Below are 9,716 nucleotides of genomic sequence, written 5' to 3' on the forward strand. Positions count from 1 at the left end.
TGTTTTAATTAAAAAACTCATTCATAAAAACTAGAGACTAGGTTTCTGGTCAAATCTGCTGTATCATTCGCTTGTCGGAAAGACAATCGGCCTACGCGCATCTCTCAAATATGACCTTCTCTTGTCTACTGTCTCGGAAGATTTATTCTACTCCCAAATAGCACTTCTTTGCACCTCTTATGACTCCTTCGTCCTCTAGAATCCCGTACCCACACCAAATACGAGCTGATTTGATGAAATAAAGCACATTTCTACTTGCAAAACCCATCGAACAGCCATTTCCGGTGCTCGATCGCGGACATTTTCAGCTTTGAAGGCTATTTACGGGCAAATATCAATCGCTCCCTGACTTTTTATGCATCGAGAAACAAATTTAGTCATCGCTGAATCAGTAGCTTACCTTAAATCCCCACATAAATCAAACAATACCTAGAAAACAGACAAAACTTGCCTTCACACGTGTCATGAGCGGCCTTCGGCTTCTGTTCGGCCTTTGACCGGTTATCCCCCGTGAGGTCTGGGTGGCCGAGTGGTAACGCACTTGCGCTCGGAAGCGAGAGGTTGCGAGTTCGACCCTGGGTCAGGGCGTTAGCACTTTTCTCCCCCCCTTTCCTAACCTAGGTGGTGGGTTCAAGTGCTAGTCTTTCGGATGAGACGAAAAACCGAGGTCCCTTTGTGTACACTACATTGGGGTGTGCACGTTAAAGATCCCACGATTGACAAAAGGGTCTTTTCTGGCAAAATTGTATAGGCATAGATAAAAATGTCCACCAAAATACCCGTGTGACTTGGAATAATAGGCCGTGAAAAGTAGGATATGCGCCGAAATGGCTGCGATCTGCTGGCCGATGTGAATGCGTGATGTATTGTGTAAAAAAAATTCCATCTCACACGGCATAAATAAATCGCATAAAAAAATAAAAATTAAAAATTAAAAAAATCCCTGCGCTTAGAACTGTACCCACGGAATACGCGCGATAAAAGCCTCATATTGATTGATTGATTGATTACCGATACGTGACGCCTCACAGGCTGAAAAATACGTCATGAATTTTAAATTCTGAACATATAGGAAAGAATAGTGAATTTTGCAAGGAATCATGTATGGAATTGAATTGTATACAAATACAAAAATCCCATCAGTATGTCCTGTGCCAGTTCTTTTTTCGTCAACTCCGACGTCGCAATTGCACCTCGTTATCGTCCAAATTTGCGTTCAGCTATGAAAGAAAAACTGTAGTGACACCTACTGCATGCAGGGTTGCTCATTGTTGCATCATCCATTTCAGGTGGAAGTGATCGAATTAAATGCTGTCAGTGTAAGTATGTTATAGCTGAAAACTTTATTAAAAACAAGATAATAAGGCATTGCATAAACTATTAAACAGTATGTATTAATGAAAATAATATGTACAACAGCTAGAGAAAAGAAAAGAATGTACGGCTATTTCACACTGGAAGTATAACTGGCAAACATGCATGCAGCTTCATCCACAGACAGCTTCAACCACTACAAACAAATTTTGCAAATGAAGAATAGCTACAAGTACAACATCAGCAACAACTTCAAGTTAACAACATTCAGAAAATGCTGACTACATCCAAAAACCACACACACAAAAACAAACAACATTCAGAATGATAGCATAATACAAAATGTAGTAAAGCACTAAAGAACACAACAAACTTGAAACACAAAAGATCTCCCTCCCTCCCCTTTTTATATTTAGTCAAGTTTTGACTAAATATTTTAACATCGAGGGGGAATCGAAACGAGGGTCGTGGTGTATGTGCGTGTGTGTGTGTGTGCGTGTGTGTGTGTGTGTAGAGCGATTCAGACTAAACTACTGGACCGATCTTTATGAAATTTGACATGAGAGTTCCTGGGTATGAAATCCCCAAACGTTTTTTTCATTTTTTTGATAAATGTCTTTGATGACGTCATATCCGGCTTTTCGTGAAAGTTGAGGCGGCACTGTCACGCCCTCATTTTTCAACCAAATTGGTTGAAATTTTGGTCAAGTAATCTTCGACGAAGCCCGGGGTTCGGTATTGCATTTCAGCTTGGTGGCTTAAAAATTAATTAATGACTTTGGTCATTAAAAATCTGAAAATTGTAAAAAAAAAAAAAAAATTTATAAAACGATCCAAATTTACGTTTATCTTATTCTCCATCATTTGCTGATTCCAAAAACATATAAATATGTTATATTCGGATTAAAAACAAGCTCTGAAAATTAAATATATAAAAATTATTATCAAAATTAAATTGTCCAAATCAATTTAAAAACACTTTCATCTTATTCCTTGTCGGTTCCTGATTCCAAAAACATATAGATATGATATGTTTGGATTAAAAACACGCTCAGAAAGTTAAAACAAAGAGAGGTACAGAAAAGCGTGCTATCCTTCTTAGCGCAACTACTACCCCGCTCTTCTTGTCAATTTCACTGCCTTTGCCATGAGCGGTGGACTGACGATGCTACGAGTATACGGTCTTGCTGAAAAATGGCAGCTACTTGACTAAATATTGTATTTTCGCCTTACGCGACTTGTTATATTTAGTCAAGTTTTGACTAAATATTTTAACATCGAGGGGGAATCGAAACGAGGGTCGTGGTGTATGTGCGTGCGTGTGTGTGTGTGTGTGTGTGTGTGTGTGTGTGTGTGTAGAGCGATTCAGACTAAACTACTGGACCGATCTTTATGAAATTTGACATGAGAGTTCCTGGGTATGAAATCCCCATACGTTTTTTTCATTTTTTTGATAAATGTCTTTGATGACGTCATATCCGGCTTTTCGTGAAAGTTGAGGCGGCACTGTCACGCCCTCATTTTTCAACCAAATTGGTTCAAATTTTGGTCAAGTAATCTTCGACGAAGCCCGGACTTCGGTATTGCATTTCAGCTTGGTGGCTTAAAAATTAATTAATGACTTTGGTCATTAAAAATCGGAAAATTGTAAAAAAAAAATAAAAATGTATAAAACGATCCAAATTTACGTTCATCTTATTCTCCATCATTTGCTGATTCCAAAAACATATAAATATGTTATATTCGGATTAAAAACAAGCTCTGAAAATTAAATATATAAAAATTATTATCAAAATTAAATTGTCCAAATCAATTTAAAAACACTTTCATCTTATTCCTTGTCGGTTCCTGATTCCAAAAACATATAGATATGATATGTTTGGATTAAAAACACGCTCAGAAAGTTAAAACAAAGAGAGGTACAGAAAAGCGTGCTATCCTTCTTAGCGCAACTACTACCCCGCTTTTCTTGTCAATTTCACTGCCTTTGCCATGAGCGGTGGCCTGACGATGCTACGAGTAAAATGGCATTGCGTTCAGTTTCATTCTGTGAGTTCGACAGCTACTTGACTAAATATTGTATTTTCGCCTTACGCGACTTGTTTCTTCTTTTTATATTTAGTCAAGTTTTGACTAAATATTTTAACATCGAGGGGGAATCGAAACGAGGGTATGGTGTATGTGCGTGTGTCTGTGTGTGTGTCTGTGTGTGTGTCTGTGTGTGTGTGTAGAGCGATTCAGACTAAACTACTGGACCGATCTTTATGAAATTTGACATGAGAGTTCCTGGGTATGAAATCCCCGAACGTTTTTTTCATTTTTTTGATAAATGTCTTTGATGACGTCATATCCGGCTTTTCGTGAAAGTTGAGGCGGCACTGTCACGCCCTCATTTTTCAACCAAATTGGTTGAAATTTTGGTCAAGTAATCTTCGACGAAGCCCGGGGTTCGGTATTGCATTTCAGCTTGGTGGCTTAAAAATTAATTTATGACTTTGGTCATTAAAAATCGGAAAATTGTAAAAAAAAATAAAAATTTATAAAACGATCCAAATTTACGTTTATCTTATTTTCCATCATTTGCTGATTCCAAAAACATATAAATATGTTATATTCGGATTAAAAACAAGCTCTGAAAATTAAATATATAAAAATTATTATCAAAATTTTTTTTTCGAAATCAATTTAAAAACACTTTCATCTTATTCCTTGTCGGTTCCTGATTCCAAAAACATATAGATATGATATGTTTGGATTAAAAACACGCTCAGAAAGTTAAAACAAAGAGAGGTATAGAAAAGCGTGCTATCCTTCTTAGCGCAACTACTACCCCGCTCTTCTTGTCAATTTCACTGCCTTTGCCATGAGCGGTGGACTGACGATGCTACGAGTATACGGTCTTGCTGAAAAAGGGCAGCTACTTGACTAAATATTGTATTTTCGCCTTACGCGACTTGTTATATTTAGTCAAGTTTTGACTAAATATTTTAACATCGAGGGGGAATCGAAACGAGGGTCGTGGTGTATGTGCGTGTGTCTGTGTGTGTGTCTGTGTGTGTGTCTGTGTGTGTGTGTAGAGCGATTCAGACTAAACTACTGGACCGATCTTTATGAAATTTGACATGAGAGTTCCTGGGTATGAAATCCCCGAACGTTTTTTTCATTTTTTTGATAAATGTCTTTGATGACGTCATATCCGGCTTTTCGTGAAAGTTGAGGCGGCACTGTCACGCCCTCATTTTTCAACCAAATTGGTTGAAATTTTGGTCAAGTACTCTTCGACGAAGCCCGGGGTTCGGTATTGCATTTCAGCTTGGTGGCTTAAAAATTAATTAATGACTTTGGTCATTAAAAATCTGAAAATTGTAAAAAAAAATAAAAATTAATAAAACGATCCAAATTTACGTTTATCTTATTCTCCATCATTTGCTGATTCCAAAAACATATACATATGTTATATTCGGATTAAAAACAAGCTCTGAAAATTAAATATATAAAAATTATTATCAAAATTTTTTTTTCGAAATCAATTTAAAAACACTTTCATCTTATTCCTTGTCGGTTCCTGATTCCAAAAATATATAGATATGATATGTTTGGATTAAAAACACGCTCAGAAAGTTAAAACGAAGAGAGGTACAGAAAAGCGTGCTATCCTTCTCAGCGCAACGAATACCCCGCTCTTCTTGTCAATTCCACGTGCACTGCCTTTGCCACGGGCGGTGGAGTGACGATGCTACGAGTATACGGTCTTGCTGCGTTGCGTTGCGTTCAGTTTCATTCTGTGAGTTCGACAGCTACTTGACTAAATATTGTATTTTCGCCTTACGCGACTTGTTACATTTAGTCAAGTTTTGACTAAATGTTTTAACGTAGAGGGGGGAATCGAGACGAGGGTCGTGGTGTGTGTGTGTCTGTCCCTGTGTGTGTGTAGAGCGATTCAGACTAAACTACTGGACCGATCTTTATGAAATTTGACATGAGAGTTCCTGGGTATGATATCCCCATACGTTTTTTTTATTTTTTTGATAAATGTCTTTGATGACGTCATATCCGGCTTTTCGTGAAAGTTGAGGCGGCACTGTCACGCCCTCATTTTTCAACCAAATTGGTTGAAATTTTGGTCAAGTAATCTTCGACGAAGCCCGGACTTCGGTATTGCATTTCAGCTTGGTGGCTTAAAAATTAATTAATGACTTTGGTCATTAAATATCTGAAAATTGTAAAAAAAATATTTTTTTTTAAAAACGATCCAAATTTACATTCATCTTATTCTCCATCATTTGCTGATTCCAAAAACATATAAATATGTTATATTTGGATTAAAAACACGCTCTGAAAATTAAATATATAAAAATCAATATGAAAATTAAATTTTCGAAATCAATTTAAAAACACTTTCATCTTATTCCTTGTCGGTTCCTGATTCCAAAAACATATAGATATGATATGTTTGGATTAAAAACACGCTCAGAAAGTTAAAACAAAGAGAGGTACAGAAAAGCGTGCTATCCTTCTGAGCGCAACTGCTACCCCGCTCTTCTTGTCAATTTCACTGTCTTTGCCGTGAGCGGGTGACTGACGATGCTACGAGTATGCGGTCTTGCTGCGTTGCATTGCGTTCAGTTTCATTCTGTGAGTTCGACAGCTACTTGACTAAATGTTGTATTTTCGCCTTACGCGACTTGTTCTTTATTGTGTTATGATTCATTTGAGAAGTAGGCAACAGCAATAGAAAACAAGTCGCGTGAAGCGATTATATAAAAACATTTAGTCAATATGATAGGTTGAAACTTAAAGATCAACCAGCCATCACCGAGACTATAAAGACCTATAAAGGTAGTAAGTCTGGGCTAGCAGAAAAACCGAGACGTACGCCCGGCTCCGCAAATCAATCGAACGTAGTACCTTTTTACATTTAGTCAAGTTTTGACTAAATGTTTTAACATAGAGGGGGAATCGAGACGAGGGTCGTTATGTGTGTGTGTGTGTGTGTGTCTGTCTGTCTGTGCGTGTGTGTGTGTAGAGCGATTCAGACTAAACTACTGGACCGATCTTTATGAAATTTTACATGAGAGTTCCTGGGTATGAAATCCCCAGACATTTTTTCCTTTTTTTCGATAAATGTCTTTTATGACGTCATATCCGGCTTTTTGTAAAAGTTGAAGCGGCACTGTCACACCTTCATTTTTCAATCAAATTGATTGAAATTTTGGCTAAGCAATCTTCGACGAAGGCCGGACTTCGGTATTGCATTTCAGCATGGAGGCTTACAAATTAATTAATGACTTTGGTCATCAAAAATCTGAAAATTGTAATTAAATTTTTTTTTATAAAACGATCCAAAATTACTTTTATTTTATTCTTCATCATGTTCTGATTCCAAAAACATATAAATATGTTATATTTGGATTATAAACAAGCTCTGAAAATTAAAAATATAAAAATTATGATTAAAATTAAATTTCCGAAATCGTTTTAAAAACAATTTCATCTTATTCCTTGTTGGTTCATGATTCCAAAAACATATAGATATGATATGTTTGGATTAAAAACACGCTCAGAAAGTTAAAACGAAGAGAGGTACAGTATAGCGTGCTATGCAGCACAGCGCAACCGCTACCGCGCCAAACAGGCTCGTCACTTTCACTGCCTTTTGCACTTGCGGCGGACTACGGTCATTGTGAAAAAAATGCAGTGCGTTCAGTTTCATTCTGTGAGTTCCACAGCTTGACTAAATGTAGTAATTTCGCCTTACGCGACTTGTTTTTTTTTATTGTGAGCACATTTTTAGAGTGAACATATATATTTTTGGATACAGGAAATGATACAGAACAAGATGAAATCACTTTTAGATTGATCACTACAATTTTATTTGTAATCATAATTTTGCCTAATTTAGTATTTACTTATTTTCATTAATTGAAAGTACATTTTCTGAGTGAACATGGCATATCTATATATGTTTGGATTCAGCACGGGGGATAACCGGTCAAAGGCCGAACAGAAGCCGAAGGCCGCTCATGACACGTGTGAAGGCAAGTTTTGTCTGTTTTCTAGGTATTGTTTGATTTATGTGGGGATTTAAGGTAAGCTACTGATTCAGCGATGACTAACTTTGTTTCTCGATGCATAAAAAGTCAGGGAGCGATTGATATTTGCCCGTAAATAGCCTTCAAAGCTGAAAATGTCCGCGATCGAGCACCGGAAATGGCTGTTCGATGGGTTTTGCAAGTAGAAATGTGCTTTATTTCACCAAATCAGCTCGTATTTGGTGTGGATATGGGATTCTAGAGGACGAAGGAGTCATAAGAGGTGCAAAGAAGTGCTATTTGGGAGTAGAATAAATCTTCCGAGACAGTAGACAAGAGAAGGTCATATTTGAGAGATGCACGTAGGTCGATTGTCTTTCCGACAAGCGAATGATACAGCAGATTAACCATTCGTTTTGACCAGAAACCTAGTCTCTAGTTTTTATGAATGAGTTTTTTAATTAAAACAATCACGAGAACTCTCTCGCTTAGCCTAATGGCTGTTCGATGGGTTTCGCAAGTAGAAATGTGCTTTATTTCACCAAATCGTATTTGACATCGGTTTGGTATATATATATATATATATATATATATATTTTCTAATCCTACCGCGAACTGGATAGCAGACGCGGCACGACTGTTGCACCACACTTTGAAGTAATCCCACACTCTGAAGTAAATTACTTCAAAGTGTGGGGATGTGCCCCACACTTTGAAGTAAACCCATTTTTTACTTCAAAGTGTGGGGGGATCTTCCCACACTTTGAAGTAAACTCAGTTTTTACTTCAAAGTGTGGGGGGATCTTCCCACACTTTGAAGTAACTTACTTCAAAGCGTGGGACTTTTGCATCGCCTGTTTCAGCCTGATGATTTTGTCAAAAAAAATGGCAAAGTCTTTTGGATGAGTGAACAGAAAAAGTGAGCGAGCCAAGAAACATAATGATGTCTGTTATCAGGCTTTAAGCAATGTCCCATTGTTGAGTGTGACGAAAACTCGTGGTGACGATTTTAAAACATGTTGGGTCACGCATGGTCCAATCTTACATGGTCCAATCTTACATGGTCCAACCTTACATGGTCCGACCTTACATGGTCCAATCTTACATGGTCCAATCTTACATTGTCCAATCTTACATGGTCCAACCTTACATGGTCCAACCTTACATGGTCCAATCTTACATGGTCCAATCTTGCATGGTCCAACCTTGCATGGTCCAACCTTACATGGTCCAACCTTACATGGTCCAATCTTACATGGTCCAATATAACATGGTCCAACCTTACATGGTCCAACCTTACATGGTCCAACCTTACATGGTCCAACCTTACATGGTCCAACCTTACATGGTCCAATCTTACATGGTCCAACCTTACATGGTCCAATCTTACATGGTCCAATATTACATGGTCCAACCTTACATGGTCCAACCTTACATGGTCCAACCTTAAATGGTCCAACCTTACATGATCCAATCTTACATGGTCCAATCTTACATGGTCCAATCTTACATGGTCCAATCTTACATGGTCCAATCTTACATGGTCCAATAATATATATATGGACCATGTAAGATTGGACCATGGAAGGTTGGACCATGTAAGGTTGCACCATGTAAGGTTGGACCATGTAAGGTTGGACCATGTAAGGTTGGACCATGTAAGATTGGACCATGCGTGACCCAACATGTTTTAAAATCGTCACCACGAGTTTTCGTCACACTCAACAATGGGACATTGCTTAAAGCCTGATAACAAACATCACTATGTTTCTTGGCTCGCTCACTTTTTCTGTTCACTCATCCAAAAGACTTTGCCATTTTTTTTGACAAAATCATCAGGCTCAAACAGGCGATGCAAAAGTCCCACGCTTTGAAGTAAGTTACTTCAAAGTGTGGGAAGATCCCCCCACAATTTGAAGTAAAACCTGAGTTTACTTCAAAGTGTGGGAAGATCCCCCCCCCCCACTTTGAAGTAAAAAATGGGTTTACTTCAAAGTGTGGGGCACATCCCCACATTTTGAAGTAATTTATTTCAAAGTGTGGGATTACTTCAAAGTGTGGTGCAACAGTCGTGCCGCGTCTGCTATCCAGTTCGCGGTAGGATTAGAAAATATATACCAAACCGATGTCAAATACGAGCTGATTTGGTGAAATAAAGCACATTTCTACTTGCGAAACCCATCGAACAGCCATTAGGCTAAGCGAGAGAGTTCTCGTGATTGTTTTAATTAAAAAACTCATTCGTAAAAACTAGAGACTAGGTTTCTGGTCAAAACGAATGGTTAATCTGCTGCTGTATCATTCGCTTGTCGGAAAGACAATCGGCCTACGCGCATCTCTCAAATATGACCTTCTCTTGTCTACTGTCTC

This window comes from Littorina saxatilis, linkage group LG17 (assembly GCF_037325665.1).
Source record: "Littorina saxatilis isolate snail1 linkage group LG17, US_GU_Lsax_2.0, whole genome shotgun sequence".
In the NCBI taxonomy this organism is placed as follows: domain Eukaryota; kingdom Metazoa; phylum Mollusca; class Gastropoda; order Littorinimorpha; family Littorinidae; genus Littorina; species Littorina saxatilis.